Source organism: Hypanus sabinus, chromosome 11 (genome assembly GCF_030144855.1).
Source record: "Hypanus sabinus isolate sHypSab1 chromosome 11, sHypSab1.hap1, whole genome shotgun sequence".
In the NCBI taxonomy this organism is placed as follows: Eukaryota; Metazoa; Chordata; class Chondrichthyes; order Myliobatiformes; family Dasyatidae; genus Hypanus; species Hypanus sabinus.
The window spans coordinates 87278629-87305403 of record NC_082716.1 but is presented as its reverse complement, the minus strand read 5'-3'; the positions used below and the strand labels follow the sequence as shown (position 1 = coordinate 87305403).

Here is a 26775-nt window from a genome sequence, read left to right as displayed (position 1 = left end):
TGCCAATGCCCTGGGGGATGTTTGTCAGATGGCCAAACCAGCATGTTGCTATCAGACTGCAAATTTACAGTTTGAATCTGCCCAGTCATATCCCGAGACTTCTACAGTGTCTCAGTGCCCTTCCACCAGCCACTGGGGTGAAGACTGCGTGAGAGCAACAAGGACAACATGGATGTGCACAAGACAGGCATGAAGGGTGCTTGCCTGCAGACCCATGCTTCGCTTTGGACGTGCTCTATTATGGCCGTGGATGCTGCAAAGGTTGGCTGGTAGCCTAAGGAAAGCTGTTGGACAATGGGGAATAAGGATTAGTCAGCAGAAACGAATGTGATGAGAAATAACTTCATTCACATAGCTGTGAATCTTTGACATTCTCTATCCAGGATTGGTAGAGTAAATTGGATTGGAGACTGGGATAAGGCAGTGGAGATGAGAGAGAGAGAGAGAGAGAGTTTGAAAGGTGTAGAAACGCAAGAGTGCGAGACATGCAAAGAGATGTGACACATTGGTCTCCACCAGTTGGGAAATGGCTGAATTACCTCGTCCATTTTCTGTTCATTTACAGTTGAATGAATTTCTCACAGATGACCAAACAGCAAGTGATTTCCTAGCTTGCCCCTTGCCTTTCAATTCTTCTTCCTCTCTCTCTCTTTCATCCTCTCTCAGCACTTTCCTCCTGCTACTCTGCAGCACTTCGAGCTGTGCAAAGTACGCAGATTATCATCAGGGTTAGATTTGTTATCACTGACATATCTTGTGGGATTTGTTATGTTGCGGCAGCAGAGCAGCACAAGACAAAAAATTATTATCAATTACAATAAGAAATAAATAGTGCAAAAGAGGAGTAGAGATTTTCAAAAGTCTGATGGCAGAGGGGAAGAAGTGGTTCCTAAAACACTGAGTATGGGTCCAGTCTCTTCAGTAGAGGGTATGCCCCATGAGGTGAGGATCCTTAATGATGATGCTGCCTTCTTGAGGCACCATCTTTTGAGATGTCCTCCATGGTGAGGAGGGGTGTGCCCATGATGGAGTTGCCTGAATCTTTGACCCTCTTCAGCCTCTTTTGAATCTCTGCATTGGAGCCTCCGTACTAGGTTCTCCATGGTACATCTGTAGAAATTTGCTGGCATAGGTTTAAGGAGGGATAAGAAATGTTTATTAGATATTTATAAGGCTTTTTTTGTTTTGTCGAAAAGTAGTGGATGCTTGGAATTCACTGCTTGGGGAGGTGGTGGAAGTAGATATGATAACAATGTTTAAGAGGCATTTATACAAATAGATAAACAGACTGTGGTTGAGGGATATAGTCCATGTGCAGGCTGGTTGGGATTAATTAAAATTGGTATCAATCGCCACTAAAGGAATTGTGAGTCAAAGAGCCTGTTACTATGCCCGTCTACAGATTACAGAACCTGCTGTCTCCATCACCAGCAGCCATGGCTGTCCAACTCAGTGCAACCTCCAACCCAGACCTTGACCGACAGCACCTCACCATTTGGACCTTACACACTGCCATTGGAACTACAATCTCCCCTTCCCAGACCACCACTCTACAGTCCCATGTCCCTCAGGCCCCACCATCAGCTCTTCGGACCTTGGAAACTCCATCTTCCTTCCACCCCACCTTCCCTCTCCTCAGACGCTACCAACCCTCCTTCTTCCCCCTCTGATCCCAGCTTTCATCCATTCCAGGCTTGCAATTCCCTCCAAACTTCCCCTTTCTAAGGCGGAAAGATCTGTCCCCAGTAAGGGCTTCACCTTTGTTCCCCTGTGCCTAAATCTTAGTGAGTTATGTGCCCATCATACTGCTGAGATCTTCTTCTGCCACCTCTGTCTCCATGCCTACTTCTTTGGCAAGGACTCTCCACCCCATACCAATGACCCCTTCTCCCATCCAACCCTCCTCCTCTTCCTGGACACCCGCTCTGGTCTTCTGCCTGCTCTGGACCTTTTCATTGCCAACTGCTGATGAGACATCAACCGTCTCAACTTTGCCACTCCTCTCTCCAACTCCAACCTCAGCCCTTCTGAACACTCTGCTCTCCACTCCATCTGCACTAATCCTAACCTCACCATCAAACCCGCAGATAAGGGTGGTGCTGTGGTAGTCTAGCGTACTGACCTCTACCTTGCTGAGGCCAGGCGACAACCTCACTCTTACTTACTCCTTGAACAGGACCCCACTAAGGAGCACCAAGCTATTGTCTCCCACACCATCACTGACCTTTTTAACTCTGGGGATCTCCCATCCACTGCCACCAACTTCATAGTTCCCACACCTCTTATTTCTATCTCCTACCCAAGATCCACAAACCTGCTTGTCCAGGTAGGCCCAGTGTTTCTGCTTGTTCTTGCCCCACCAAATTTATATCTACATACCTCAAGTTTGTTTAACCCCTCGGATCATTCCCTTCCTACCTGCATCTGTGACCCTTCACACACTCTGGATCTTTTCAATGACTTCAAGTTTCCTAGCCCAGTTCACCTCAATTTCACCATGGATGTCCAGTTCTATACACCTCCATCTCCCAGGATGGCCTTAAAACTCCCCACTTCTTTCTAGACAACAGACTCAACCTGCTCCTCTCCAGTCCATGTTCCAAGCTTCACTGGTAACAGTCCTCAAGTTTCTCTACGCTACATCAACGACTGCATTGGTGCTGCTTCCTGCACTCATGCTGAACTCATCAACTTCATCAACTTTGCCTCCAATTTCCACCCGGTCCTGAAATTTACCTGGTTATTTCCTTCCCTTTCTCGATCTCTCTGTCTCTACTTCTGGAGACAGCTTATCCACTTATATCTTTTATTAGCCCACTGATTCTCACAGCTAACTGGACTGTACCTCGTCCCAGCCTGTCAATTGTAAAAATGCTATCCCCTTCTCTCATTTCTTTTGTCTCTGTCACATCTCCTCTCAGGATGAGGCATTTCATTTCAGAACTAATGAGATGCCCTCAGTTTTCAAAGAAAGGGGATTTCCTTCCTCCACCATCAATGCTGCCCTCACCTGCCTCACCCCGTCCACCTGCCATCCCACTATCACCACTAAGAAATATCTTTCCCTCCCCCCACACTCCCGCTTTCTGCAAGGACCACTCCCTCCATGACACCCTTGTCCCATTCATCACTCCCCACCGATCTCCCTCCTGGCACTTAACCTTGCAAGCAAAACTGGTGACACACATGCCCCTCCATCTCCTCCCTCAGTACCATTCAAAGCCCCAAACAGTCCTTCCAGGTGAGGCATCACTTCACCTGTGAGTCTTTTGGGGTCATCTACTGTATCTGGTGCTCCTGATGTGACTTCCTGTATATCAGTGAGACCTGCTGTAGATTGGGAAACCACCAGGAAAAGTGGGAACTCCCGGTGGCCACCTATTTCAATTCCACTTCCCATTCCCATTCATAACATGTCAATCCATGACCTTCTCTATTGTGTGATGAGGCCACACTCAGGTTAGAAGAGCAACACCTTGTATTCTGTCTGGGTAGCTTCCAACCTGATGCCATGAACATTGATTTTTCAAACTTCAAGTAACTGCCCCTTCCCTCCTTCACCATTCCCATTTCCCTCTCCCACCTTACCTACCTAACTGCCCACCACCTCCCTCTGAAGCTCCTCCCCCTTCCCATTCTTCCATGGTCTCCTACCCTCTCCTGTCAGTTTGCCCCTTCTCCAGCCCTTTATCTCTTTCACCAATTAACTTCCCAGCTCTTCACTTTGCCTCTCCCCCTCTCCTGGTTTCACCCACCTTCTGATTCTGACCTCATCTTTTTCCCCAGCCCTGATGAAGGGTCCCAGCCTGAAGCATCGACTGTTTACTCTTTTCTATAGTTGCTGCCTGGCCTACTGAGTTCTTCCAGCATTTTGTGTGTGTTGCTTCTATATTCTACATTCCATCTGCTTAATATTCCAATGGTTCATGTAAAGTAAGCACTTTGGGTTCTTTATTTAGTAACTTGCATAGTGTGCAGTGTACTACGTGGGAAATCTGTGTGAAAATCTCAGCAGGCCTGACCTGCTGAGTATTTACAGCACTTTCTATTATTATTATTATGGCAAATCTGTCATGTTTATTGGAAGTTCTCAATGAATAAGCAGCCTTTTAACAGTTGGTAGCTTGGTAGTCTACTGCATGTTAAATATTATGTACTGTGTCTCAGGAACTCCTTTTTGGCAGTATCCGCTGCTTGAGGCAGTGGCTGAGAAGGTGTCCAATAATGCAAATCGCAAACAACCACTCAGATGCACAAAGACAACACTGCTTTCACATTTTGAAATAAAGTGTAACCCTGCATGACAGCAGTTCGTATAATGGAAAATCACCCGTGTGGAATTCACAAATCTCTACCAAGAGTACAGGATATGGTAGAAGAATTATCGTGTCAATTTTTATTTTATTTTTAATCATAATTTCTTGATGCATATCAAGAAATGCTGGAATGGTTTCATGACCCATTTGTAATGCACTTGGCGGATGTGATCTGCAGATTTGGTAGATTGTTCATTGGCTCTTCTGGATTCTTGACTCTGTCCTCCAGTTAATAATTGCCTTGTGTGTTCAGTGAACTCCTTCCATTATTCTGCTTCATAGTTCTTTGGTTATACCCATGAAAACAGCAAGTGGGAATATTCTGACTGGCTTCCGGTTACCAGTGGAGTTCCACAGGGGTTGGTGTTGGGACTGCTGCTTTTTACAATGTATGTCAATGATTTGAACTATGGGATTAATGGATCTGTGAGAGCCCGGAGAGAGACTTAGTTTAAGGGAATGGGCAAAGATGTGGCAAATGAAATGCAATGTTGTAAGGTGTATGCTCATGCACTTTGGTGGAAAAAATAAACAGGTAGACTATTATTTAGATGATGAGAGAATTCAAAATGCAGAAATGCAAAGGGACTTGGGAGTCCTTGTGCAGGATACCCTAAAGGTTAACCTTCAGGTTGAGTCAGTGGTGAAGAAGGCGAATGCAATGTTGGCATTCATTTCTAGAGGTATAGAATATAAGAGCAGGGATGTTAAAAGGCCTGAACAGATCAGATATGGCAAAGTTATTTCCAATGGTAGTGGATTCTAGCTCAAGGGGGCATGACTTCACAATTAAAGGACATCCAGTTAGAACAGAGATGCAGAAAAATTACTTTAGTCAGAGGGTGGTAAGTCTGTGGAATTTGTTGCCATGAGTGGCTGGGGAGGCCAAATCATTGGGTGTATTTAAGACAGAGAAATATAGGTTCTTGATTAGCCAGGGCATCAAAGGGTATAGGGAGAAGGCAGGGGAGTGTGGATGATCGGAAGAATTGGAACAACCCATGAATAAATGGCAGAGCAGACTCAATGGGTTGAATGGCCTACTTCTACATCATATGGTCTGGTATAATCGTATTTGATAAGCCTGATCGTGAGCAATTTGAAACATCTGTCACAGGAAGACTTTGTATCAACTGCCTTCATCTGACATGATAAGGACTGATGTTCTTTTCTGGCCATGGTGAGTGATATGTTGTATCATTACTCTGCATAACTGGAGGCCTCATGAACTTCATTGCAAGGCTTCATTAACAGAGGTTGTGTAACTTCTACTGCTTTTTTTCCACCACCACAGTCTGTCCCTCTTGAGCAGCCTTTGCAAAGTTTGTGGGCGGGTTGGCAAACCAAGCCAAGGAAAAATCTCAGTTTAGTGATGTTCTTGGTTTTTTGAGGCTTAAGAATGGCTTCAGCATCCTTTGTCCAGTTGTAGACAATTTCACTATTCTTTGGGCCAAATACACAATCTCTTGCTTAAAGGAAAAAAACCTTTGGTTTTCTGAAGACTAATAATGTACTTGCAAGTCTCCTGAGACTTTTAAGTGTTTGGGTAGATTTCTCTTTAGTGGTGATTGCAATGAAATCAATATCCCAGTTGATTTCAGTTTGCTGCACATCCTATCCAATGTGACTTCAAATACTTCGGGCAATGGGTTCATACTGTAAGACAACTTGGTATATGAAAGAAACACAACACATGAGATGTCGGGGGTCTTGAAAGAGTGGATGTGGGGAGCATGTTTCCTGTTGTGGGAGAAGCTAGGAGTAGGGCTTGCTGATTTAAAATAAAATTGAGGGATCAACTATTTAAGATGGAGATGAGGCAATTTATTTTCTCTCTCAGGAGATGAGTTTTTGGAACTTTCTTCCATGAGGTGTGATAGAAGGAGATGCGTTGAATATCTTAGAGGCAGTGGTAGATAAATTCTTAACAAGTGAGGGGATGTAAGGTTACCTTGCATGAACAAGAAAGCAGAGTTGAAGTTGCCATCAGATCAGTCATGATCTTATGAAATGGGAGAGCGGGTTTGAGGTGTTGTGTGGCCAGCTCTGGCTCCTAACCTGTTTGTTTGTAAGTAGTCTTCTCAAGAGTATTGATTATTATTTGATGTTGGCTTTCTTTGTCCACGTGTACTTCTTTCAAACTTGTTTAACTTTTCCTCTACTTCATCCTGTGAATGTATTGCACAAATTCAGTATAACTGCACTCAAATGGTTTCACTAAAACTATTACGTGTCTAATATGAATCTTCAAACATCTGTGAGTTACTCTTGGAGCACATGTGGTGGTGAAACAAACATTTTGAATATTTCTTTCAATCCTCCTTTTGTTCTTTGAATCAGTCTTTCCCTAAGGGTTGGTCACTCTATCTGGTCAGCTGCGGGAACTTCGACCACATCACAATTCCATAGGTTTTCAGTGTCTTCGAGTGAGTATTCAAGTTCAACATGCTTTTTGCTCATGGCACTTTGCTGAACTATTTGATATTCATGTGCCAAAGAGTCAGCTCTGTTTTTTTGTTCTCAGCAACAGACCGAAAGTCTTTATTAACTCCGAGTAATTCAGCAGGGAAATGGGTCCTTTGGCTTAGACATTCATACTGACCGAGATGCCAACCTGAGCTAGTCCCAATAGCCTGTATTTGGTCCATATCCCTCTAAACCTTACCTATCCATGTACAGTGTCTAAATGCCTTTTAAACATTGCAATTGTTTCAGCCTCTATGACTTCCATTGGCAGCTCGTTCCATATACCCATCGTCTTCTGTGCGGAAATGTCGCCCCCTCTGGTCCCCTTTAAATCTTTCGCTTCTTACCTTAAATCTTTGCCCCTTAGATTGAGGCTCCCTTACTCTGGCAAAAGACAGTGACCATCCACCTTATTTAAAAAAAAATTATTTTATCGAAATACAGTGTGGAATAGGCTTTTCCAGCCACCCAGCAATCCCCCGATTTCAACCTGAATCTAATCACAGGCCAATTTACATTGACCAATTAACCTATCAACCAGGAAGTCTTTGGACTGTGGAAGGAAACCTATCCAGTCATGGGGACAATGTACAAACTCCTTCCAGATAGCCATGGGAATTGAACCCAAATCACTGGTACTGTAAAGCATTGTGCTAACAACTATGTTGCTGTGCCACCCTTGTGATTTTATAAGCCTCTATAAGGTCATCCTTTGCCTCTGATGCTCCTGGAAGAAAGTCCAAGCCTATTCATCCTCCCCTTATAACCCAAGCCCTCTAGTCTCAGTAACATATTGATAAATCTGTTTGGTTTAGTGGCATCCTTCCCATAGCAGGGTGACCAGAACTATACACAGTATTCTAAATGGGGCCTTACTGAACTGCTTAGCAAAAATTACTTGTATTAATTTTGAAGTCACTGCTTTTCCCATTGTTGCTAGTAACAAGGCATATTTTGTTTCAAATTTACCCTTCAGCATTGGTCTGATATAAGCCTCTTCTTTCTAACATCCTGTTGTCAGCATTTCCTTTCCTCTGACAAATCACTTGGCTGATATTATTTAATATCTTGACCCGCCCTTGAGTATTGTGTGCCTGTTTAAAATTAAAGTGTTTTGCTGTTCTAAACTGGCATGTCCTTTGTGATTGTTCTCCATCATATTCCTTTCTGCATCACTCTTAATTACATGACCTGGGCTTAATGACCAGCATCAACCTTATCTCCACAATCTGCTCTGTCACCATAATGTACCACTGCTCTACAATGGATAAATTCTTAGGAGTTTTTGGAGGCATTTCCATTGATGTGGGAGATCAAACTCTATCTCATGCTGTTAATAACTTGGTGTGTATCTAATCATTTGAAAACACACATACTTGTCCTACAGGAAAAGTTCAAAGTTTAAGTCCAATTTAATAGAAATATTAAGTTTCTAAGTAGATATATGTCAGTACACAAATACAACCCTGAGATTCATTTTCTTGCAGGCATACTCAATAGATCCATAATAAGATGCCTCAGGATTAATGGTTCACTACTTTCTAATCATTGATGTGGCCTTTGGTTTCTGCTCCTGAATTTGAAGCTGTCGCCACTTTCTGAAGAACGAGGGTGAACATTAAAGAAAATTACACATATCAAAATCTAAAATAAAAACAGCAAAAGCTGAAAGCACTTCAGGCAGCATCTGAGGGAAATAGCAGTCTTATTGTTCCAGGTCAGTTTCTCTTCTCATTGATGTTTTTTTTCTGTGTTTTTCACATAGTTCAGTGCAGTTTTTGTACTGTGTCATGTAGCACCATGGTCCTAAAAAATGTCTCGTTTTTACTGTGTACCGTACCAGCAGTTATGGTCGAAATGACAATAAAAAGTGACTTGAATTGACTTGAGAGTCGCATGAACTGCTGAGTATTTCTAGAATTTAATGTTTATCTTAGAACTCAGAAGGAGGTTTTGTATCGTGTCAAGTGACCAGGGAAAGAGCTGACATATGCCAGTCTACTACTTTTTACAAAGATGTAGCTGTGATTCCAGCCTTCCTGTTTGCATTTGTATTGTGGGCTGTGCATGATGAATTCATTGCTGTGGAGGAGGCAGCACCAATTATATCTTTGCAAGATCCTCCAAGTTCACTGGCTGAGTGACTTTTAAGATGAATACTTTTTTGCCTTGCCATAAAGCAGAAGTAAAACCCTATTTCCTTTCAGTTAGCTCCAACAGGCATCTGGTCACTTGCATGCCCAGCACCAGATACTTTATTGCAAACTTTCTTGGACAGAGATTATTGATTGGCTTGGAAAATTATTCAAGGATCTTCTCAAAGCCTCCTTTAAAATAGTATAATATCCCCCCTGACTCTGAGAAACTCCTGGTCCAAAGTTGACAGATGTATTTGGTTTGGCACTGAGATCTGTATATTGGGAGCACATGGAAACTCAGTATGAATGACATTGGGAGGGTGCTGCCTAACAAGCGACTGGCCTACCTGTCAAATTCCCACATTGGCCTCGTTGCCACCTTGGGATCCATAGAACTAGACTAGAAATGTCACCCTTAACTCTAAGGGACTGCCCAGGATGCAGAATGGGGATTACTCCTTCTGGTAAAATGGTAGCGTGCACAGACGCACCAGCTTCTACAAGGATAAACAAAGGTGTTATTGTCTTTATTTAAAAATAACTTTTATGATCGCAAGAGCCTGCTGGTCATTAAGAACTTCAAGTACTGCAGGTCTATCTGTCAACTGAAGGAGCTGGAATTGGTGCAGACTGTGATGCTGCCAGTGACAGAGGGGCATCAGTTCACAAAGAAGGTGTGCAGTTTAGCAGTGAATGATCATCTTAGTTGCTTCTTTGTGATCACAAGACCCTAATGGACACTGGTGGTGTGGAATGTTGCAAGTCCAGTTCATTGCTTTATTAGCGAACAGCGGAGGATCTGCACGGCTTCAGTCACAGTGAGGACTAGGCTTCAAGGTGTGGAGTCATCTGTTTGCAGCCACCCAGGGGGAGGTGTCAGAGTCGGGAGCTTCTCTGGTGTGCAGGGGGTGGTTTGGAGTGGTGTTCATGCTGGAGCGGGTGCTGCCCCCAGTGTTTGCTTGGCAGTAGTCAAGCTGTATAGTGTTCGATTCTAGACAGCTGCAACGTTCATGGAGTCAGGGACCTCATCTGTATTTTTACTGATATTTTATATGTGCTTGCTATCTTCTATGTGCCTTGTGCCGTGTGTGATTGTTTTGCACCTTGTCCCCAGAGGAACGTTGTTTTGTTTGGCTGTACACATGCTGAATGTGTGGTTGAATGACAATTAAACTTGTGCTCTCCATTTTCTCTTGCATGCCTAGCTTTTTGAAGGAATGGATTTCTCTGCTTTCAGTCCCGGAGCTGCTACTCCCACACAGCGATGTGTGTGCAGGCAGTGGAGCCCTGCAAAGCTATAGGTTCAAGACATTTACAGTAATTACATCAATCCTATTTTCTGCACAGCCAGATTCTAGCATACACATACACACAAGGTGCAATTTGCCATGGCCAGTGAACTCACTAACTCTGATGTTGGGGGAAACTTTGCAAACCAGAGAAAATGCACACCATCCCAGTGGGAGCTTGCCAACTCCACACTGGCAGCAGCTAAATTCAGATTAAAGGCAGTTGTGACTTGCCTCTGTGCTTCTCAGAACCTTCTTCTGCTGTGTTCACACATTGTTCGTTTTGTACATGTGGGCATCGGGAAGGTCTCCTAATGTAAACACGTACACAACCAACTAGTTGTGCGGGACCCTTAAGGTCGGGACTAAACCCATCAACATCTTTTACTTAGGCTTGATCAATTTGATAAAGTACCAAGCTTTCAGTGTTATAGCAGCAGCCAATAGTAATTGATTAACAATTAACCTGAAAGTGGTTGTTGATCTGTTTAAATGAGCAGGTAAATGCTATTCCTACCAATGGATATGTGATTATTTCCCAAGCCTAATAGAAGGGGTAAATTAGAGTGTGGAGCTCCAAAATGGAAAGGTTGGTGTAGTTGTATGGGTACAGATATGCGTGTGATGTGAGAGTATGACTTTTGAGTGCGGTGCAGTGTTTTTGCAATGTGTGTATGCACAAGGTGTATTGTGGATGTGGTGTATGAGTGCATGCGACAGGGACGGTGTGTGTTGTGTGTGATGTTTCATTTACGTTGTGTAGAGTGATGAGGAGAGTAAGGTGTATACTTCAGTAGGTACAGTTGGTATGCAATAAAGTGGCTACTGAGCGTACATTTGTGCTCTCCTGCTGCTGTAGCCCATCCACTTTAAGGTTTGTTGTTTGGAAATGCTGTTCCGAACGTCACTGTTGTATCGTGTGGTTACTTGAGTCACTGTTACCTTCCTGTCTGCTTGAACCAGTCTGGCCATTCTCCTCTGACCTCTCTCATTAACAGGGCTTTTCACCCACAATACTGCAGCTCACTAGATTTATTTTTTGCTTTTCACACCATTATCTATAAACTCTAGAGACTTGTGTGTGAAAATCCCAGGAGATCAGCAGTTTCTGAGATACCTCAGCTGGCACCACCAATCATTCCACAATCAAAGTGACTTGGATCACATTTCTTGCCTGTTCTGATACTTATACAATATCTGAATCTCTTGACCGTGTCTGCATGCTTTTAGGCTCTGACTTGCTGTCATGTAATTGGCTGATTAGATATTTGCATTAGGAAGCAGGTGTACTTAATGAGGGTACGTGCTTATGGATTGCAGTGTGTGATGTTGTGTGCATGTATGTATGGAATGCATGATTTTTGCATGTGTGCATGAGAATGTATGCATGATATAGGACAGTGGTCCCCAACCACTGGGCCGCGGACTGGTACCAGGCTGCAAAACACGTGTTACCGGGCTGCGAGGAAATGATATGATTTGGTGATATGAAACAATATGAGTCAGCTGCACCTTTCCTCATTCCCTGTTGAACTTGAACCCACGCGAGGTCATCAGTCGCCTAAACACAGTGATACCCTCACGCCAGGGATCACTGGTTAGCCTCTGGTAACCGGCCGCCTTGCGTGGCCAGCAAGAAGTGCCACTACAACTGGCCTGGAGTGCGGACAGATAACCATATAACCATATAACAATCACAACATGGAAACAGGCCATCTCGGCCCTCCTAGTCTGTGCCGAACTCTTAATCTCACCTAGTCCCACCTACCCGCACTCAGCCCATAACCCTCCACTCCTTTTCTGTCCATATACCTATCCAATTTTACCTTAAATGACACAACTGAACTGGCCTCTACTACTTCTACAGGAAGCTCATTCCACACAGCTATCACTCTCTGAGTAAAGAAATACACCCTCGTGTTTCCCTTAAACTTCTGCCCCCTAACTCTCAAATCATGTCCTCTCGTTTGAATCTCCCCTACTCTCAATGGAAACAGCCTATTCACGTCAACTCTATCTATCCCTCTCAAAATTTTAAATACCTCGATCAAATCCCCCCTCAACCTTTTACGCTCCAATGAATAGAGACCTAACTTGTTCAACCTTTCTCTGTAACTTAAGTGCTGAAACCCAGGTAACATCCTAGTAAATCGTCTCTGCTCTCTCTCTAATTTATTGATATCTTTCCTATAATTCGGTGACCAGAACTGTACCCAATATTCTAAATTTGGCCTTACCAATGCCTTGTACAATTTTAACATTACATCCCAACTTCTGTACTCAATGCTTTGATTTATAAAGGCCAGCATTCCAAAAGCCTTCTTCACCACCCTATCTACATGAGACTCCACCTTCAGGGAACTATGCACTGTTATTCCTAGATCTCTCTGTTCCTCTGCATTCCTCAATGCCCTACCATTTACCCTGTATGTTCTATTTGGATTATTCCTGCCAAAATGTAGAACCTCACACTTCTCAGCATTAAACTCCATCTGCCAACGTTCAGCCCATTCTTCTAACTGGCATAAATCTCCCTGCAAGCTTTGAAAACCCACCTCATTATCCACAACACCTCCTACCTTAGTATCATTTGCATACTTACTAATCCAATTTACCACCCCATCATCCAGATCATTTATGTATATTACAAACAACATTGGGCCCAAAACAGATCCCTGAGGCACCCCGCTAGTCACCGGCCTCCATCCCGATGAACAATTATCCACCACTACTCTCTGGCATCTCCCATCTAGCCACTGTTGAATCCATTTTATTACTCCAGCATTAATACCTAACGACTGAACCTTCTTAACTAACCTTCCATGTGGAACTTTGTCAAAGGCTTTGCTGAAGTCCATATAGACTACATCCGCTGCCTTACCCTCATCAACATTCCTCGTAACTTCTTCAAAAAATTCAATAAGGTTTGTCAAACATGACCTTCCACGCACAAATCCATGCTGGCTACTCCTAATCAGATCCTGTCTATCCAGATAATTATTAATACTATCTCTAAGAATACTTTCCATTAATTTACCCACCACTGATGTCAAACTGACAGGTCTATAATTGCTAGGCTTACTTCTAGAACCCTTTTTAAACAATGGAACCACATGAGCAATACGCCAATCCTCCGGCACAATCCCCATTTCTAATGAAATCTTAAAGATCTCCGTCAGAGCTCCTGCTATCTCTACACAAACTTCCCTCAAGGTCCTGGGGAATATCCTGTCAGGACCCGGAGATTTATCCACTTTTAAATTTCTTAAAAGCGCCAGTACTTCCACCTCTTTAATTATCATAGGTTCCATAACTTCTTTACTTGTTTCCCACACCTTACACAATTCAATATCCTTCTCCTTAGTGAATACCGAAGAGAAGAAATCGTTCAAGATCTCTCCCATCTCCCTCGGCTCCACACATAGCTGACCACTCTGATTCTCTAAGGGGCCAATTTTATCCCTCACTATCCTCTTGCTTTTAATATAACTGTAGAAACCTTTCGGATTTACTTTCACCTTATTTGCCAAACCAACCTCGTATCTTCTTTTAGCTTTTCTAATCTCTTTCTTAAGATTCCTTTTACATTCTTTATATTCCTTGAGCAATTCCTTTACTCCATGCTGCCTATATCTATTGTAGACATCCCTCTTTTTCCGAACCAAATTTCTAATATCCCTTGAAAACCATAGTGCTTTCAAACCTTTAACCTTTCCTTTCAACCCAACAGGAACATAAAGATTCTGTACCCTCATAATTTCACCCTTAAGTGACCTCCATTTCTCTATTACATCCTTCCCATAAAACAACTTAACCCAATCCACTCTCTCTAAATCCCTTCGCATCTCCTCAAAGTTAGCCTTTCTCCAATCAAAAATCTCAACTCTAGGTCCTGTCCTGAACTTCTCCATAATTATATTGAAGCTAATGCTATTGTGATCACTGGACCCGAAGTGCTCCCCAACACGTACATCTGTCAGCTGACCTATCGCATTCCCTAACAGGAGATCCAACACTGCCCCATCTCTAGTTGGTACTTCTATGTATTGTTGCAAAAAACTATCCTGCACACACTTCACAAACTCTAAACCATCCAGCCCTTTTACAGAATGAGCTTCCCAGTCTACGTGTGGAAAACTAAAATCTCCCACAATCACCACCTTGTGTTTACTACAAATATCTGCTATCTCCTTACACATTTGCTCTTCCAACTCACGCTCCCCATTAGGTGGCCTATAATACACTCCTATCAGTGTTACTACACCTTTTCCATTCCTCAGTTCCACCCAAATAGCCTCCCTAGAGGAGCTCTCTAATCTATCCATCCAAAGCACCGCCATAAGATTTTCTCGGACAAGCTATGCAACACCTCCTCCTCTGGCCCCTCCTACTCTATCACACCTGAAGCAACTAAATCCAGGAATATTTAGTTGCCAATCACACCCTTCCTGCAACCATGTTTCACTAATAGCTACAACATCATAATTCCAGGTATCAATCCACGCTTTAAGCTCATCCACCTTTCTTACAATGCTCCTAGCATTAAAATAGATACATTTAAGATACTCTCCACCTCCTCCTTTCTTTTCATCCCTAACAATGCATTCAAATTTATTATCCTTTTCTTTCTTCACCCCTACATCTTCGGGCTGAGCCCATCCCTTCTCCATCACCTGCCTTTCCTCCCTCACACACTGTCTATTTACTTGCTCTACTGGCGAACTAACCTCCTGTCCCATGGTTTCCTCAAATTGATTCCCGCCACCCCCCCCCCCCCCCACCATCTTACTAGTTTAAAGTCCGCCCTGTAGCCCTAGCAAACCTCCCAGCTAGGATATTGGTCCTCCCAGGATTCAAGTGTAACGCGTCCTTCTTGAACAGGTCACTCCTGCCCCAGAAGAGGTCCCAATGATCCAGAAACTTGAATCCCTGCCCCCTGCTCCAATCCCACAGCCACGCATTCATCCTCCACCTAATTCTATTCCTACTCTCACTGTCGCTTGGCACAGGAGGTAATTCTGAGATTACTACCTTTGTGGTCCTTCTTCTTAACTGCCTTCCTAACTCCCTATACTCTCATTTCAGGACCTCTTCCCCTTTCCTACCTATGTCATTGGTACCTACATGTACCACGACCTCTGGCTTCTCACCCTCCCACTTCAGGATATCTTGGACGTGATCAGGAACGTCCCGAACCCTGGCACCAGGGAGGCAAATTACCATCCGGGACTCCCGATCACCTCCACAGAACCGCCTGTCTGAACCCCTGACTATCGAGTTCCCTATTACTATGGTCCTCTTTCTTCTATCCCTACCCTTCTGAGCTACAGGGCTATCCTCTGTGCCGGAGACCCGGCCACTGTCACTTCCACCAGGTAGGCTGTCCCCCCCAACAGTACTCAAACATGAGTACTTATTGTCAAGGGGTACAGCCACCGGAGTACTCTCTAGTACCTGCCTCTTCCCCTTCCTGACCGTGACCCACCTATCTGCCTCCCGTGGCCCCGGAGTGACCACCTGCCTGTAACTCCTCTCTATCACCTCCTCACTCTCCCTGACCAGGCGAAGGTCATCGAGCTGCAGCTCCAGTTCCCTAACTCGGTCCTTCAGGAGCTACAGTTCGGTGCACCTGGCGCAGATGTGGACGTCCGGGAGGCTTGTAGACTCCAGGACCTCCCACATCCGACACCGAGAACAACAAGCTGCCCTCACAATCATACTTCCCGAAAAACTGAAAAATAACAAGAACTAAAAGATAAGTCTACTGTGCCCTCTTCCGCCTAAGCCCCCTGAGCCCAAGCCCTACACTCTGCTCCCGGCGCACTCTGCTGCCCGCAAACGAAGCTGCCCGCTTCTTAAGGCTGCGTTCTTTTTATATCTTCCCTCCTTCCCAGGCCTCCTCATGCACCTGCGCAGTCCCGCCTCTCAGAACTCCGATCTGAGACGCAATTGGACAATTTGAAAATGGCCGCCGCCGCGCTTCCTCTCAAAGCCTCGCTGTCCTCTTCCAAAAGAGAACTACCTCACTCAGTCTCTCCTTTTTTATATCTTCCCTCCTTCCCAGGCCTCCTCACGCGTCTGCACAGTCCCACCTCTCAGAACTCCGATCTGAGACGCAATTGGACAATTTGAACATGGCCGCCGCCGCACTTCCTCTCAAAGCCTCAAATCCAGTCATGATTAATACCATACCCCCCCCCCCCCACCTTCGGTTGGTCCGCAAGAATATTGTCAATATTAAACCGGTCCGTGGTGCACAAAAGGGTGGTCACCCCTGATATAGGATGTGTGTATGGCTGTTGGAACAATAAGCGCTGCCTCTAAACCTGTTCAGCACACCAAATGTTTGTAGGGAACCTGGGGGCTAAAATATTCACAGACAACCTAATTTGGGCTGGATTTTGGGCCCAGATGCTGTCTAATGAGGCAATGAAGCCCTCAAAGCTACTTCGGCACCTTGAATCCAACACTTAAAGACAAACCCACTGAGGTTTTGAGTGGAAAAAAACATGAGCAATCCGGACAAAAGCAAGTGCTGAGAGGCACGTAAACTAAATTGCGGAAAAGACTGTACATAAGGAACCCCTTTCGAGTATCTGCCATCACCCCTCAATGGGACCGTCTTGTTGCAGGGAAACAAGCCCAGGGCTCCCACTGATTCAGCGATATTGGTGTGTTGCGATGATTTCATATGTTCATAGAAGGAAAATATGTGCTGTGTTTAATATTACATTCATTAAATTTGTTAGATAAACCCTTTCAGAAACAAAATTAAGTGTATTAGCCACTTATAAGTGACTTATAGTTGACTAATCATCCATTCTCCAGTCGTGATTAATACCATACCCCCCCCCCCCCGCACCTTCGGTTGGTCCGCAAGAATATTGTCAGTATTAAACCGGTCCGTGGTGCACAAAAGGGTGGTCACCCCTGATATAGGATGTGTGTATGGCTGTTGGAACATTAGCAATGTTTCCCTCTCTATCCTACACCTGCCACACTGGTTTTTAAATCAACTAACAGACATTCAAACTGTCACTGGTAATTCATAACTCATCTCATAGAAGAAAACGCTTCTCTATAGGAATACCCTATAACTTTTATCGCTGACAATCTAATCCCATTTGCAGTTCACTCAGAACCCATAAAACAAATTGGTGTTGTCGTCATCTCAGGCACAGCAGGTTGCCCCGCTCAGCTTTAGTCAGCGTAGAGCCTTGAGGTAAGGCAACCAGTGTGGGAGAGATGCCTTGGGATCAACTGCTACTTCACTTTCGTAGTTATTCACTTGCCTCTTTTTTGTGTTAAAGAACTCTGACCCTGCTGACAGCAACACTCTAAGCCTGACTTCCTTAGCCTACGGTAACAGTTCCGAAGTACAGCAGAAATGCTGAAGTGTGACTATCAATGGAGGGAGATAGGACAGAAAGTGAAGGGAAAGAGTATGAAGGAAGAGGGGAGGGAAGAGAAATGAGCAGGAAGAAAGGGGATGAGATGTAAATGAGTAGAGGAGCAACTTAATAAGAAAGAATGATAATAGAGAGATGAATCCAATGAATCAGGGTGGGGGAGTTAATGAGAGTATGAGAATAGAATGTGATGAATACAGGATTAGTGTGAGTGAGTGCTTTATAGTTGGCACAGATATGGTTAGTGAAAGGAACCGTTCTGTACTGGATCTCTTTTTAACTATTAATGTCCAGTGTTCTGCAATGCCTGGGGTCTGTTGATAATGAAAAACAGCACTAGATTCTAGATTTCCAGGTGAGGCTGATCTTGCAGGAAGATGCATGCTTGGATGTTGGCCTACAGTTGTAGGGCCTCCCATTGAGTCCCAGGTCACCCTGAGCTTGGAATAATTAAATGTTGGACATCTCTGGTTCTGAGAAGGATCAGCAGCACCAATTTAGGTGAATTTCAAGCTTTGCTGCAGCAAAGAAGGCTAAGTAGAATCCCAGGCATTCTGTGTAAATATTCTCTGCAACTTTGTGATCCCAGCATCTTAATGGCCAACATAATATTGTAGAGAATATCTGTACAAAAAATGCCTGTGATCCTAATTAGCCTTCTTTGCTGCAGCAAACCTTGAAATTCATCAAACAAGTCAACATGTGCAATCCTCTCCTTGTGCTGACTTTGATGCCGATCCCAGAACTAGTCGCAGCTAACACTTCTCTAGTGTTGACTTGGGCATGCTTTCCTCCATCTGTCAGAATGAGGAGGAAGATCCCCTCCAGGTTAGTGGTAATTAGGGCAGAGCAAGCCAGTCCTGTCAGCCTGTGGGTCTTTGTCATCTGCTCGGTGTAGCTGTGTTTCCTCCTGACACACCGTCCGAGCCTCAGCCCCAGGCCCACAGCCTTGGCTGCACCAGCATTCTATCCTTGTGACCTCTTTGCGTGAGTTGGTGAGCTTGTTAACGTGCACAGATGTGACTGTATTGAGACTGCCAGCATTCATTTCATGTGGGATTGTTACAGCCTGCAGACAGATGGGGATTTACTCCAGACAGTGCAGTCTGGAGCCTGGGTCCCAGGGGTAAGCACCAACTCATCTAAAGCACCAGTGCCATTTTTAGAATGTACTGTTTAACTGAAAATGTATTTTTATCTGCTGCAGGATTCTCAAATGCAAACATTCCAAACAACACACGTGTAGTGAATTTACAACAGATGAACTGGACTCTGATTTCATCATTTCAGGAGGTGATGGGTGTCTACACTGGCAGAATTACTCTTTTTGCTAATGTGGATCTCTGCAATACTCTACCCAAGAGAACTGGAGATGCAAGATCACTGGGGGTATTTAAAGGGGCAGTAGATAAACCTGAGAGAAGTGGGAATTGAGGGCTTTGAGAGCTGGCACAGTGGAGAACACAGCTAGCAAACTCACTCTGTTCAGCTCTGGAAACCAGCAGAGTGAAGCTCTGGCTGCTTACCCACATAGATGTAGAAGCAGCCATGGTGCTGTTGCATGGGACAAATTTATGTCTGACCAATGTCTGTCCTTTATTACTGACTTGCTGTTCATGGTTTCTTGCTGTCCTCTGTCCAATATTACAACAGTGATCAATCAATAGTGTGTTTCAGGATGCATTTCCAAGGATTGTGGGAGGTGCTAGGAAAATACACAACCTTTCAGCACTTTTCACTTTTAACCCATGCCCTCTGGAATTAGATTCCTCCATCTGGAAGGTAAAAGGTGACGATTCAAGTATCTATGTTCCTCATGGTCTTGTAAGCCTCTAAGTCACTACTCAGCCTCCTACAATCCAGGACAAAATTCCCCAACCTAAACTCTCTTTTAATCCAACCATGCCGTCCTAGTAACGTCATTGTATTGATACTATGTTGAGTAGCATTGACTGGGCGAGACATTCCTGCTGGAGCTAGTCAGTCAGCTTACTGCTGACGTGCATCCTCTCACCAGCAGCCACAGTTATGGCGATGAGTGGAATGACCCAGGGATTACTTGAAGGAGCAGATGGTCAGAGCAAGTGTTCACCTCCTCTCTTGTGCCAGAGAGAAACAGCAAAATCATGAACTGTATCTGGGACAGTGATTATTCATAGCTCAAGAAAGTTTTAAAGGAGCAAAGAAATCAATGGGGAGATAAGGGCATGGGTTCCTCTGCTTCACAGGTGGCCCTTGTATTTTCTGATGACATAGAAGGATGTTTGGCCCATTGAGAGAAATTCCAACTATCCTATTTCCCTTTAACTCTGGCACTATCACGATTCGTAACCTATTCCATCTCACTTGCCTCACTCTCCTACCTCTCCCTATCACACTAGGCGGCACTCCTAATGAAAAGTAACCTACCAACCCAGTTATCTTCGGGAAGCCCGCCTGGTCACAGGGAGAAGGGGAAACTCTTTTCAGCACCAGAGGTTGGAATCAAATCTGTCTCACTGCAATTGGCCAGTAGCAGCATTGGCAAATGAGCTGCCACATACCCATGTTGCTAGATCTCCACACCACAGGCAGCTGCTGATGAGAGGGCTTGGATTACAAAGATAACACAGAGCATGGTCACACCATGAGTGCAGATGAGGGAACTTCGGATCTGAAAAGGTATGTGTTAAGCTTTGCAAACTGAGTATCAGAGTTGGCCGCTGGGTCCGGCCTTGATTAATTTTCCACTCTGTTTGACTGGGTGATGTTGCTGAGAGCACGTTGGTGCCAGTCACTGACAGGTCACATTTCACACGGGCTGCTGCCAGTGGGTATGCTGGGGGAAATTCCAGAGGCATGGTTACATCCATTTCAAATTTAAGATGGTAATTATTTCATGTATATTTTGTCTTTGAGACTTCTAAAATCATATATAATGAGGGAAATTATTGAAATGTTTCTTCTGTTTGCAAACATCAATTATTTACAGTATATCAAAGAACAGTGCTTTGTAAATTAGCAGCTAACATCTGTCTCTGAGGTGAGTGAGCTAGCAAGAGATGGGAGTATTTTTAAAATGCCCTGAAAAAGGGTCCCAGCCCAAAATGGCGACTGTCTATTCATTTCCATTGATTCTGGCTGATCTGCTGAGTTCCTCCTGAATTTTGTATGTTTTGCTTTAGATATCCAGCATCTGCAGACTTCCTCATGTTTATAAAATAATGTAAGTGATCTTTTTAAACAAGAGATTCTTTGAAGGAAAAGGTTATTAATTAAATTAGTTTCCTTCACATCCAATGTTTCCTTAAACAGTTCTTGTATTTTTTTGTTCTTAGATAGAAGAAAGCCATTAGTCCATCAAGTTTACGATGGCTCTCAGAGAAGGAAGAGTCCAAGAGTCCCATTTCCCCCTAACCAAATGTCTCTCGAAAGCCCATAATTTATCATCCATTCCTCGCACCAGTGGCTAGAGGTATTTTACATTTGCCACACACAAAGTCCCCAAGACCTGGATCAAAACTAGCTATCTAGATGTGTGAGGCAGCAGTGGTAGGTGCTTGTGTCACCCACCACACTGCACACGAAGCTCTCTTGTATGCTGATGCTTAACAAAGTAGTAAAGTGCAGATCAGCTTTGTTTCTTTTGTTTTCTGTAGCACTGTCCTATGATTTGTGCTGTCTTCATGTTTTGCTATTACATGGTATGGGTCACTGAAGCAGACAGACTAATGACACTGACTGTTGCTCCCTCTCTCTCTCTCTCACCCCCCCCCCCCCCCATTCACACTCTGCCCACTCTGCTGAGTAACCCCAGCAGCTTGGCTTTCTAGCGAAGTGTGTCGCCTGTCTACAGCCACCCAGGAGAGAGGCATCTAGTGGAGGTGCTGAAGTGCGGCATCTAATCTGGAGTCAGTGCTGCTCCCTCCCACCCCGATGTTCGTTTGGCAGAAGACAGGTCGTATTGTGTTCAAATGCGGATGCCACCTTCATGAACTCAGGGTCTTGAACTATATATTTTTTTGTGATTTTAATATGGTTGCATCCATCTGCCTCGAAGGACAATGGGTGATGATGATTTTCATCAGAAGCCTGGGCGGAAGGTATAGAAGTCTCCCTCTCGGCTTCACCAGTGCAGTCCAAAGGAAAGCTTATGAAGCAATGCGTTTGGCACAGCCTTGGCTGCAGGAGCTGCTGACATCCAGCTGCCTTAGGGGCTCCTCTCTGGATTTGCTGTCTGGGTTGACTCCTGTAGCCTCCGTCTCTCCCGAGGCTGACAACAAGGCAGTGGAACTATTTAGCGTGCTAGGTGTGCAAGGGCCAGACCTCCTCCCTGTCCTCTGTAGTTCATCCTGAGTCTGAAAGGAGTTCAGTTTCCGTGTGTCACCAGAGAGGAGACACTACATGAGGCCTGCTGTCGGAGACGTTATGTACTGGCAGGGAGAGACTTGCACATTCAGCTCTCCTTTTCGCAAGGCTGCTAGCCAGTGCTGGAAGCTGGAAGTGAGAGCGACAAGCACTACCCACTACACTACCACACTAGATGCATCACAACAACCATTTTGATTCTAATTTACAGATACCTTATATGTCTTGCTATCTAATATGTACTATATGAGCCTTCTGCTGTGTGAAACTGTTGGTACTACGTTTGCACCTTGGCCCCAGTGTAACAGTGTCTCATTTGTCTGTATTCATGGTTATTCACATGGTTGAATGACAATTAAAGTTGAACTCTTAGACTATATAACCATATAGCAATTACAGCACGGAAACAGGCCATCACTATCTGCAATATTTTGCATCAGTTTTTGGTGCTTAATGTGCCAACAACTCCTTTCTATTGAATTCCCATCAGATGCTTTTACCTCCACCTGCTCCCACTGATTTCCACTCCCACCACTGAAGAGAACAGAACAGGCCAATTAGCTCAGCCAGCTATTGTGCCACAAGCCCCTACCATTAACCAAAGGCTCTGTGGACCCCAGGGTGGGAACCCCTGGTTTTGACACTAGCATAGAATAGTGTTGAGTCTCTCCTGCATTCCAGCAAGCTCCACAAACATTGGCTACATTTGAGAGACTGTGGTTTACTCTGACATCCCTCTGTCTCATCCAGTTGATCTATAATTGACCTCTTGTGTGGTAACCAGCCAATTGTATCCACCTCTTGTCCAATCGTCCAACCAACCACAACTAGACATACTGACAACTAGGGTTCAATTAGTGCAATGAACTTCAGCTACAGGCTCATTATGGGATTGTCTTGTATCTGAAGTTCATTATACTGTATATCGAGTGGTTGTCCGACATCTTGAACAAAATCACATCATTATCGATCAAACCTCAGAAAATGAAGGATAGGCCTAATCATCAGATGAAAGAACATGAATCAGAAACATAAACTTTGCTTCTCTGTTGATTCGACCTAACCAATGGAGCATTATTTTTGTTTTTAATACTTATGTTACTTGTTCCTGTGACAGCATCAGCACACTGTCATTCAAGATATAGTTTACCTACTAGATCTCAGTCCGCACCTACTTCCAGTATCTTAATATTCTGCACCAATATTAACTCTTGGACTCAAGCACGTTCACATTGCTCTGAATGAGAATGGCACGGCACATGAGGAAGTAATACATTGCCCACAGGTGCTGCAGCTGTACTCCTACCTTCACAATGATGTCTTGGCCCTTTTCCTCAGCTCGCCTGCAAAAAACGTGAGACTTATCTTCTTTCCTGCAAGACAAAATGGAAATAAGTGAATTGTACTTGCTGAAACAATTTGCCATGTTAATTCACAGTCAGTGTTTTGAACACCATTTTTGTTGAGCTCCTGGATCTCTCAAACTATGTAGGCTGACCCTGTATTCAATTAACTATTTTACAAGTTACTATGGATTAACATCCTTCCTCCAGTGACTCCGTGCATGCAGAATTTGCAGTTGTTTTTTTTGCACAGTTCTTAAAATTGTTCTTCTAGTTTTGGCTCTCTACCATGACATCAGTATATATTTGCTTCAAATAAATACTTTACCAAATTCATTTTGTCCTCTCTCTTCTATTACAATGTTAACTAATTATGTGCTTGAAATCATTTTTGGTTGTAAACTTATCCTTCTGTCACTTCACTGACACTCTCATAAAAATCTACCTCAACTGGTCACCAATTCTTAAATCTCAATGCTGTTAATATTTTATCTCCTCGTTTTCCTGTGAGGATTCTTGGGCCATTTATTACCTCAGAAGTTATTACAAAATGCAAGTTATTTCAGTTGCTACATTCAGTTTTTCATGCTATTTGTAAAGAGTCAATTATTTTATTTTTAATTCACCAGACATCCCAAAACAAGTTCTAACACGATTGGCCCCATTTTTGGTCCTGCCCATTGAGGAAATGAGAAAGGGTACTTCAGGCTCCAATGTCTCATGAACGTGCCTGATGACTCCCTGCACTGTAATTGCAAAATGGTGACCACCTACATTCAGAAATTAGTTCAATTAAAGTTGCTCCTATGTTTGGTGAGAAGGGCAATGTAAATGGGTGTACAAACAGCGAGACTGAGAATTAGAAGTCAAAACTGGAACCCAGCAGCTGTACTCAGGCAGGTGACCTGCAAAATAGGTGAGAACCTTGTAAGGAAGATTGTTAGGATGGCTGCCATCCTTTGTCATTTATCAAAAAGGACATTTCCTGCCTGCAGCTGTGTCACTCCTACTCTGTCTGTCAAGGTAAGTAGAGTCATTAAGGTACATTCAATGATCCATCTCAGCACAGTGGAGTAACTGAAAGGCTGCCTTGAAGGTATGGGGAAAGGGTGTGGAATACACCATGTGCTTCTGCCCAGACACCTGCCACTCACCCCTCTCCACTGTAAGCATTGGCTCAGATCTCTGTGCTGTTCAGGTGTTGGAGATACTTGTGGACACAACTGGAGCACAAATTGATGAGCATGGCAGAACCTTTGGCTAAGGTATTGATATCAAGTTGACGTTCAGGTTCAAGTATATTATTTTATTTTGTGTGACTGTATGTTTACTACTATCTTACTTGTGCTATATGTGCATTGTGCTGTGAATGACTGTTAGTACTGTGCTTTGCAACTTGGCCCCAGAGGGACGTTGTTTAGTTAGGCTACATGGGGTGTCTAGGGAGGGGTAGCACCTCGGGTAGGGGGGCCTGCCATGCCCTTTTTCAGGGCAGCTCGTCCACCTTTGGTCCCCACCTGGCACTCAGCTCTCACCTGTGGCTCCAAGTAGCTGTAAGACGCACAGCGGCCACACCCCGGTAAACCGTCTCGGCAGACGGGCCAAACCAGGTGAGGGTAGCCGACGGGTCTTTGACCCTCGGTGAGGTAGGGGATCTGCCTGTCTCAGCCTGTGAAGTCTGTCCCTGGCAGATTGAGTGGAGGAGACCAATTAATGGTCCAACGGTCAAGAAGGCAGGCCAGCAGGTGTAGTGGAGCGCTAAGAGCACGACAAGGCACTTAGACGTCCTGGTCACCCACTGCAATGGGAGAGGTCTCCAGCTGCACCCGTTGTCCGTGCCACTGGATCAGGGTCTCTTCTGCCGAGAGAGTGGGATTGTCCCTGTGCACCGGCTGTTCCACTTAAAACTCTGTCACGCACAGGTTACTGCGTCTTCTTCGAATCCGAAGGACGACCACTATTCATGGATATTCATGTATGGCTGAATGACAATAAAACTTGAACTTGAATCATACCCTGAATTTCCCAATCACTGGACCTCTGCCAGAAGTTAGCACGATTACATTAAAGCATGCACTAAATTTCCATATTTTGCCTTTCTAATGGCATACGCAAGGCATTCAGCCCATTGAGTCTATGACAGTTCACTGAGTAATCCTATCTCCTGACTGTTTTCTCTATATTCTCTCCTCCCCACATGCCCATCTCTCTGCACCATGCATGTCCATCCCTCTGCTCAGTTGTCTCACTCAGTGACCAATTAACATACTCATGTTTAGGAATTGGGAGGAAACTGGCGACACCTATGGAATCACAGGGACAACACCCTGACTGTCAAGATCAAACCTGGGGACCTGGAGCGGTAGGGCAGTAACTCTACCACCGGCACCACTGTGCTGACCGTATAAAAGGCCACTAGTGTGTTTGGTCTGTGTTGTCCATATGCAGCAGCCTATTTATGAAAATATTTACTCAGTCAGCAAAGACTCCCATATACTGCACTGAAGGGTTTGCATAAATGCAGTGAATTGTGCAGTTTGACATCAAGGCAGAGACGAACAGAGCAACAATGGAATACAAAGCAATCCAATAAAACAACGAGAGATAACAAGAATATTGGTAAAATCTTTGCATTTTATTAAGGGAAGAGATGGGTGTGATAGTAATGTAAGGGCTGCTGATATTAAATTGAATGTATGGATTTGGCAGATCTGCTGAATAAAGAAATCCTGGAACCTATGCTTTATTCTGTGTTGGCACATGCATGCTCTTGATTCTACAATGCAACAGCACCAGCTTAGTCTATCCCCAAGCTGCTTCACTTCATTCCCCACACTCAGTGCTTCAACAAACTTTTCTCCTTTTCTGATGTCAAAGATTGCAAACTTTGGATTCTGATCTCTCTGCTGATTCTTCTGTGTCCCTCCTGGTAACCTCATCTCTCCATTCTTAAATTATTTTCACCACCCCTTCTGATCTTCACTGCTCTTGAGTGATCACGGCAGAAGCTTGTCTTCATCACTTTATGTCCCAATTTCAATGAATTCTGACCCCAACATGACAGCAAATTAAACAAGTTTTGATGAGGGTTCACATACCTGAAGCATTGTCTATTTCTCTCTCAGCCTTGCTGTGCTTTTCCATAATTATCTCTTTTTAACTTTAAACTTCAGCATCTACAGTTTTGTTTGTAATTTGCAAGATAAATATTTTGCATTGGTCTTTGTAATCAAGAATGAGGTTAAAAAAGAGAGACAAATGAGAACAAATTAAGGGGCAGACTTAATGCAAATTGGTAATTATTAGTGTAGAAAATAATAAGACTGAAAATTGGCAAAGATCCCAGACTTAACAGTTCCTACCCCCAGGGTTTATAAGGATTGGAAATATAATTATCCACACTCGCATTATCTATCAAAATTCCTTAGATTCAGGAATTGGTCCCTTGCATTGGAATATTGCCAATG

General features: G+C 44.1%; 1 long non-coding RNA gene across 1 annotated transcript; it reads left to right on the top strand.

Moving 5' to 3' along the window:
* The first annotated feature begins 4660 nt into the window (after positions 1-4660).
* LOC132401623 (uncharacterized) lies at positions 4661-19073 on the top strand. The gene is made up of 3 exons (XR_009514641.1): positions 4661-4705; positions 18687-18744; positions 18826-19073. It is a non-coding gene; the product is annotated as an uncharacterized LOC132401623 (long non-coding RNA).
* The last annotated feature ends 7702 nt before the right edge of the window (positions 19074-26775 follow it).